The following is an 8,966-nucleotide window of genomic DNA, read 5'->3' on the forward strand; positions in this document are numbered from 1 at the left end:
GGCAAATGGACAGTAGAGAAGTTAAAAACAGAGCTAAATAGAAGAGGGGCACATACAAAGGGTAGAAAAGAAGATTTGATAAACAGGTGAGTAACGATCCCCATGTTCATTCATCATGTTGTTTTGTTGATGGTCCGATCGGCTAGTTTTTCAGTGAATATTCACATTTTGATCAGTTGTATCGAAAATGAATCATACTTTAAACGTCTAATATTCTCCGCTATTAAACTAAAATTGTAGAAACTTTACAATCTAAATGAAAATTGCACGATATGCTATCGCGGTAGGCCTAGTTAATTTATAATGGATCGTGAATGCGCGCGCTTACTTACCTATAGGCCTAACTGGGCCCTAAATGTGTCATTGTTTCTTTTTCAACTTTTATGACACTTCCTCTTTTGGGTTACGCAAAATCAGTATTCATTCGACCAATGTGGGTCAAGGGACTTCGTTCAAACAAATGGATTCTTTTCTGATCAATTTCGAATGGAGGTACGGGTTATTCCACATCAAAAACATTCCAGAAACAATCATTAAAAGTTAACGTGTAGGGCCAACCGCAACGAGTCCTGTATTCGATCAAACGATGACATATCGTGCTTAGGTTTGCATAAGTAAAGTCAACATGGGGTGTGGATTACGAGATTTACCGATACTTTGATAACATCGAGTCATATACTGTAAGTCGATAAAGTGATCTTTTCATCATTGTAACGATCTATTCCAATCCATGATGAGTAATGAGTAGTCATGTTAATGGGACCTGTTTTGTTGCTATTAGGTTAGGCATGTTGTCTGGAATTCAATAATAATAAACACTAATTAATACTACTAATAACAATAGAATATTTCAATTTGTACTTGGGATATAATCAATAAAAGATTTTTGTCATTGTTTCAGATTAGGCCTAGAGGCATATGACAGAAATGACGACTTAAGAGGAGAGTTGGTGTCAATGCCCATGCAGATCATCCCAGATTGGCCAAGTTCTGGTTTTCGACAGTTGGTACCAGAACACAGACATCTGCTTCTGAAGCTATCTGAAGGACAAATAGAAGTGTATCTGAACCACCGTGCAGCTGTTGACAAGCTGTGCATGTCAGACCTAAAAGCATTGGAGAAAGGGAAGTTGATGTTTGAATCCAAGCGGATAGATGCCTGCAGCGTTCACATATCGCAGGATGATCTGTACTTCACTGGCATTGTCAAAGCAGCTATGAAGAAAAAGGTTGGTTTTCTCAAGTACAATTTTTGTCTCCCACTTAACCATGTATCCAATATTTTTAAAGTCATATCACTGCAGACTTTCATCCCAATTAATACAACATAAAATGCGCAGATATTTGCTTCACTTTCATAATTAATGTGGAAATGCATGTGAAGTTTAGTGACCACTATTTATGAAATGTGCATAAAGTGAGGGTGATAATCCTATTGTATGATTTGATATATATCAATGCATATTTTTTATATGACAAGTTTTCATCCTACAGGCTTCGGATAAGTAGAAGAAGTGGTGAAGTGATCAACTCACACTGTGAATGTCCTGCAGGGAAAGGGCCTCATGGAACCTGCAAACATCTAGCTTGTGTGCTGCTCATGCTACAATCAGATGCACCAACAGTCAACAAAACTTGCACAGAAAACTTACAGACCTTCCACAAGCCTAGATGTACACATGATGGTAATCATATATTATAAAATAAGACTGTTTTAATTAGTCTGTCACAAAAACAATGAGACAAATCTCTTCAATACAGCCCATGCAAGTCCATAATACTTGGCGAGACTGAAGTCTAGGTTATTACAGTATCTGAAATGAAGAGTCTCTTGGCTCCTTTTGGTTTATATTGTATGACTATGAATTAACAACTGTTTTTCACTGCAAACTATTTTCATTTCAGAGACTAGATGTAAGTGTATTGTTTTAATAAAATAGTGTAGATATGCAGAGAAACTCTTTATATACTTCACAGTATTTGCAGTATACCACAATATGACCTTAACAATGATTTTAACAGATATCATTTTCACTTTACTCCACTTGATTGTTTAGGATCTCCCATCAGAGCTGAAGATCTCCCAACTAAGCAGAAGCCATCAATGTCTGATCCACGACCGATGCAGTATCGAAACCTCCCAGGCTATCAGGACCATGTTAGAATGTTGAGTGCTCTACATAGTCCTCCGTCCGAAAATGCTTCCGACAAACGATGTCATACTTTCCCGGCTCCCACACTTTCTTTGACACTTCGTCGATGCGTTTAATCGCGATCCTCCATTTCATCCTGTCATCTGGGTCTCGGGGGAAAATGTGTCCTCCAGTTCTTGAATTGCAGCCAGGTACACAACAATACTGAGGTATGTTTAATTGGAACAATGGGGTCACCGCCTTCAGACTCGGCTGAGTGACCATAAACCGGAAGTGCCGACTGTAGGACCGTCGGAGCACGCGCGCCCCCTATGGGGAAGATAATTTAGCAACACGCCCCAATAGACGAATGGATTTCTCAAAATAGGAGAAATTGCTATACATGTACTGTGTAAAATCTGAATTTTGCTTTGTTTACATTTCAACAAGTACAGTTTTCCGAGCACAGTTATCGTTTCCACACCTAATTTATTTGGCTTGATTTCATCTAGATCATTTGCATTGGTGACAGAAACCAATTATCATTTGGAAGACTTCAGGGAAGCCTGTATCGCATCTGAGTTTGAAATATACGTGATGTAATAGGTGACTCATAACCGGCGTTCGTGAAACATGATTTTGTAAACACTATCAAAGATGGCGGAACATACACTTCAGCGTTTGTGTTTGCGTGTTTTCCAAAACATTCTAAACAATTCTAGGCTTATCAGGGACATTTCAGAATTATCATTTATAAGCGATTTGATGAAAAACAGATACCCGTGATCACTGATATGCTATTTTTGGAATTCAGTGTTTTCGAGGAAATATCCGATATTTGGATTTCTAAACACACAGTAGGCTAAATAATGCAGTGAATAGCGAGATTCACTTTCTGCATCTCATGGCATTTTGACTAATTCAAATTTTGTTAGTTCCAAATTTACAAGAACCACGTTGAGATTACAACGTTAGCTGCTGACGTTCCAGGGGGACACGAGTGGCCCAGTCGTCTAAGGCGCCGCGATTCGCTGTGCAGAGTTGCGTCCCGTGGACACTCCAGAAACCTATATGATTGTGGGTTCGAATCCCGATTATGTTTCTAGCTTTGTCAGCACCATACCCGTGCTCGTGGGAGGAAAGCCCGAAGTGATGCAGGTCTCCGACGTTTATCACTTCGGGCTTTCCTCCCACATTAAGCTGACACGCCGCGATAACTGGAATACTGTTAAAAGCGGCGTTAAACACAACTCACTCACTCACCCTAGTGTTCCAGGGGTTCCAGTGCTGTGTTGTGTCCAAGAAATTAACCATATCACCGTTGAACCGTGTCAAGAGGATTAAGTTTAGTTGAACAAAACTTCACTGGACAGTTGACAAAAATTGGTCAAACATTATATTTAGTCATGAGACTCAATGGTAAAGACCCAAAAGTGAATGGGTGTTTGAGGCCCGAATGCATGGTAGGGGTGAGGGTGGTCTGACCAGGTCAAAATATGCCTTGGTCATGATTTTGGGCCGTGTAACCTATTATGGCACGACCCGTGAAGATCCAGGTGAGGATAGGTCTTCAGCAACCCATGCTTGTCGTAAAAGGCGACTATGCTTGTCGTAAGAGGCAACTTACGGGATCGGATGATCAGGCTCGATGACTTGGTTGATGCATGTCATAGTATCCCCAATTGATGCTCATGATGTCAATCACTGGATTGTCTGGTCCCGACTCGATTATTCACAGACCGCCGTCACAAGTTTGAATATTGCTGAGTGCGGCGTTAAACAACAAACTAAACCAAACCTATCATGGCGTGGGTACACTTATTCCTGTTGATGGCAATTTAAACACTGGCAAGTATATTTCAATCCTAGAAATTTGTCTATGGCTGGTTATTGCCAGACATTTTCATGATGATGACTGGATCTTCCAAGACTTCCAAGAAGATGACGCCCCTTACCATGTTTTAACGGGGGCTAACCTGTGGAAATCTTACATGGGATACACACTCTAAAGTGGCCATGCACCACAGAGACCAGACACTGATATTATAGAAAATGTTTAGTGAGCACTGAAATATGAAGTGGGAAGACATTTGTGGAGATCAAAAACAAAGATGATCTGCTGCAGACAGTTTGTGATGAGTGGGCCCAGATAGCAACCCATATCCGAGACCATATATATATATCGGTATATGGTTTCTGCCCATAGGAACAGAGCTTCTTCAGAGTTATCCGAAAAATATTGTGATATGTTGCGAGTACGAGGACATTTCACCAAATACAGAAAGTTTCCATCAAATGCTTTTCATATAGCCTATTTTGCTGGTCAAAAGTTACCCCACTATTCCGCCACTGACGAACTTTCGTGACATCTTGGGGACTTACGTATCAGTTATGGCAGACGATAACTTTACGCCCGCTTCCAACAGCTCATGACCGCGCTACCGCGGTTTCGCTTCACCATTAGATCTAGATCACGCCAGAATGCACACGCTCTCGTCTCAGAGAGCAGACATGCCTTGGCGATCCAACACCCTTTTCGATCTTAGGGAAAGACACGCCTTGGCGATCCAACACCCTTTTCGATCTTAGGGAAAGACATGCCTTGGCGATCCAACAGCCTTTTCGATCTTAGGGAAAGACACGCCTTGGCGATCCAACAGCCTTTTCGATCTTAGGGAAAGACACGCCTTGGCGATCCAACAGCCTTTTCGATCTTAGGGAAAGACATGCCTTGGCGATCAAACAGCCTTTTCGATCTAAGGGAAAGACACGCCTTGGCGATCCAACAGCCTTTTTGATCTTAGGGAAAGACATGCCTTGGCGATCCAACACCCTTTTCGATCTTAGGGAAAGACACGCCTTGGCGATCCAACACCCTTTTCGATCTTAGGGAAAGACACGCCTTGACGATCGAACACCCTTTCGATCTTAGGGAAAGACACGCCTTGGCGATCCAACACCCTTTCGATCTTGGGGAGCTGACACGTCTTTCTAATCCAACACCCCTTATCAATCTTGGGGAGCTGGCACGCCTTTCTTATCCAACACCCCTTATCGATCTTGGGGAGCTGACACGTTTTTCTGATCCAAAACCCCTTATCGATCTTGGGGAGCTGACACGCCTTTCAGATCCAACACCCCTTATCGATCTCGGGGAGCTGGCACGCCTTTCTGATCCAACACCCCTTATCGATCTTGGGGAGCTGACACGCCTTTCAGATCCAACACCCCTTATCGATCTCGGGGAGCTGGCACGCCTTCCCGATTCAACACCCTCATCGATCTTGGGGAGCTGGCACGCCTTTCCGATCCAACACCCCTTATCGATCTTGGGGAGCTGACACGCCTTTCTGATCCAACACCCCTTATCGGTCTTGGGGAGCTGACACGTCTTTCTGATCCAACACCCCTTATCGATCTTGGGGAGCTGACACGCCTTTCTTATCCAACACCCCTTATCGATCTTGGGGAGCTGGCACGCCTTTCTGATCCAACACCCCTTATCGATCTTGGGGAGCTGGCACGCCTTTCCGATTCAACACCCTCATCGATCTTGGGGAGCTGGCACGCCTTTCCGATCCAACACCCCTTATCGATCTTGGGGAGCTGACACGCCTTTCTTATCCAACACCCCTTATCGATCGTGGGGAGCTGGCACGCCTTTCTGATCCAACACCCCTTATCGATCTTGGGGAGCTGGCACGCCTTTCCGATCCAACACCCCTTATCGATCTTGGGGAGCTGGCACGCCTTTCCGATTCAACCCCCCTTATCGATCTTGGGGAGCTGGCACGCCTTTCCGATCCAACACCCCTTATCGATCTTGGGGAGCTGGCACGCCTTTTCGAGCCAACACCCCTTATCGATCTTGGGGAGCTGACACGCCTTTCTTATCCAACACCCCTTATCGATCTTGGGGAGCTGACACGTCTTTCTGATCCAACACCCCTTATCGATCTTGGGGAGCTGGCACGCCTTTCTGATCCAACACCCCTTATCGATCTTGAGGAGCTAGCTGACACGTCTTTCTTATCCAACACCCCTTATCGATCTTGGGGAGCTGACACGTCTTTCTGATCATACACCCCTTATCGATCTTGGGGAGCTGACACGACTTTCTGATCCAACGCCCCTTATCGATCTTGGGGAGCTGGCACGCCTTTCTTATCCAACACCCCTTATCGATCTTGGGGAGCTGACACGTCTTTCTGATCCAACACCCCTTATCGATCTTGGGGAGCTGGCACGCCTTTCTTATCCAACACCCCTTATCGATCTTGGGGAGCTGGCACGCCTTTCCGATTCAACACCCCTTATCGATCTTGGGGAGCTGGCAGGCCTTTCCGATCCAACACCCCTTATCGATATTGGGGAGCTGGCACGCCTTTCCGATCCAACACCCCTTATCGATTTTGGGGAGCTGGCACGCCTTTCCGATTCAACACCCCTTATCGATCTTGGGGAGCTGACATGCCTTTCTGATCCAACACCCCTTATCGATATTGGGGAGCTGACACGTCTTTTCGAGCCAACACCCCTTATCGATCTTGGGGAGCTGACACGCCTTTTCGATCCAACACCCCTTATCGATCTCTGGGAGCTGACACGTCTTTCTGATCCAACACCCCTTATCGATCTTGGGGAGCTGGCACGCCTTTCTGATCCAACACCCCTTATCGATCTTGAGGAGCTAGCTGAGACGTCTTTCTTATCCAACACCCCTTATCGATCTTGGGGAGCTGACACGTCTTTCTGATCATACACCCCTTATCGATCTTGGGGAGCTGACACGACTTTCTGATCCAACGCCCCTTATCGATCTTGGGGAGCTGGCACGCCTTTCTTATCCAACACCCCTTATCGATCTTGGGGAGCTGACACGTCTTTCTGATCCAACACCCCTTATCGATCTTGGGGAGCTGGCACGCCTTTCTTATCCAACACCCCTTATCGATCTTGGGGAGCTGGCACGCCTTTCCGATTCAACACCCCTTATCGATCTTGGGGAGCTGGCAGGCCTTTCCGATCCAACACCCCTTATCGATATTGGGGAGCTGGCACGCCTTTCCGATCCAACACCCCTTATCGATTTTGGGGAGCTGGCACGCCTTTCCGATTCAACACCCCTTATCGATCTTGGGGAGCTGACATGCCTTTCTGATCCAACACCCCTTATCGATATTGGGGAGCTGACACGTCTTTTCGAGCCAACACCCCTTATCGATCTTGGGGAGCTGACACGCCTTTTCGATCCAACACCCCTTATCGATCTCTGGGAGCTGACACGTCTTTCTGATCCAACACCCCTTATCGATCTTGGGGAGCTGACACGTCTTTCTGATCCAACATCCCCTTTCGATCCTTAGGGTTAGCCTGGTGAGGGCTGCGGAGTTAGCAATAGATTCTTACCTTTTGATAAGGTCCATTGGTTCTGCCAACAGGGGGCGGAAATAGCCGAACGTGACAGCTGGGCCCGGTGTCACAAGTTGACGACGCGCAAATTGGGATCAGATGTCCAACTGGTTCCCGGATCAATGTCCGCTGCGACAACTAGTGACATGTACAGACGGAGCCAAGCTAAGATGTTACCCATACGAAAACGGTAATTTACTACTGATAATGTTTAACTAGCACACATTTTGTAGTGATTGTTAGTTTAGAATATTAACATTTGTTCAGTCTTCAACTGAAAACAAACCTCACCTCAAGATTTATATCAGATTATACGTAATTTCGTTTCGACTTTATACACATTTGCAGTACAACAGTTACCAGCAAGCTTGAAAAAGAATTTTCTTCCCAGAGTGCCAAACTCAAATCAAGGCTGTTTGGCCAAGACGCTTAACTGAAGCCAATCTCATTAAAATCAGACCTTAGTTCTCGCTACCGCTAAACAAAGATCTGAGGACATCCCATTAGGGGTCTCGTCAGAACGACCTTTCATCCGACCAATGAGACCGTCGCTTACCAGATTATGAAGGTGGCAGTCGGAATGTGATTTCTAATCCTGCAACCTCGAAAACTTTAACACGGGGTATTCCGTACGATAGGTGCGGGTTTAACGACTGAATCCATACAATCCATACCATCTATTACCCTTTCCAGAATGTTCTTTTGTTCAGGTTTCAAATTTTAAATTTGTCAAAATATGTTTCGATGCATTGTCGCCAATTTGAAATTAGTGCCGTAAAGCACGAGAAAGCTGCCTTCTGATCGGTCATTCAATTGGTCGGTCAAAGTTCGCGCAAGGTCGGTCTGACGTGACCCGTAATGGGATGTCCTCAGAACTTTGTTTAGCGGCAGCGAGAACTAAGATCTTATTTTAATGAGATTGAGCTGTAATATATCGTTGATCTGGTATATTTCAACAATGGTGAAAAAAGCCGATTCCATTCCAAGCATTTACCCACCTGAACCAGAAATAAAAGAGACAAACGAAACCGCCTCGTCATGTTGTATATTTATATCTGTGCATCAAGATTCACAAGGACACAAACCTTTCCACAAAACTGACAAGAGGGATGACTACGACTTCCCAATAGCCAACTTTCCCTTTATGTCGAGCAATATTCCAGCTGCTCCAGGATTTGGTGTCAGTGTTTCTCAACTTTTAAAGGTACAATGGAGCATGCTCTTTCTACGGCATACGACTCAAACTATACATTCAAGGCACCCGTGAAGCTTTAATTCAAGACGTTTTATAGCAGACATATGGAGGACATTACCAAATTTGACGCATCATTCACAAAAATGATGCAAATTCCTGTTTGGACTACCACAATTATGTTCCCGTGGTATTTTTTCAGTGAACAATTGAATTGCCTTTGCATGTGT

This window comes from Haliotis rufescens, unplaced genomic scaffold (genome assembly GCF_023055435.1).
Source record: "Haliotis rufescens isolate VD_foot unplaced genomic scaffold, xgHalRufe1.0.p SCAF_13, whole genome shotgun sequence".
Taxonomy (NCBI): domain Eukaryota; kingdom Metazoa; phylum Mollusca; class Gastropoda; order Lepetellida; family Haliotidae; genus Haliotis; species Haliotis rufescens.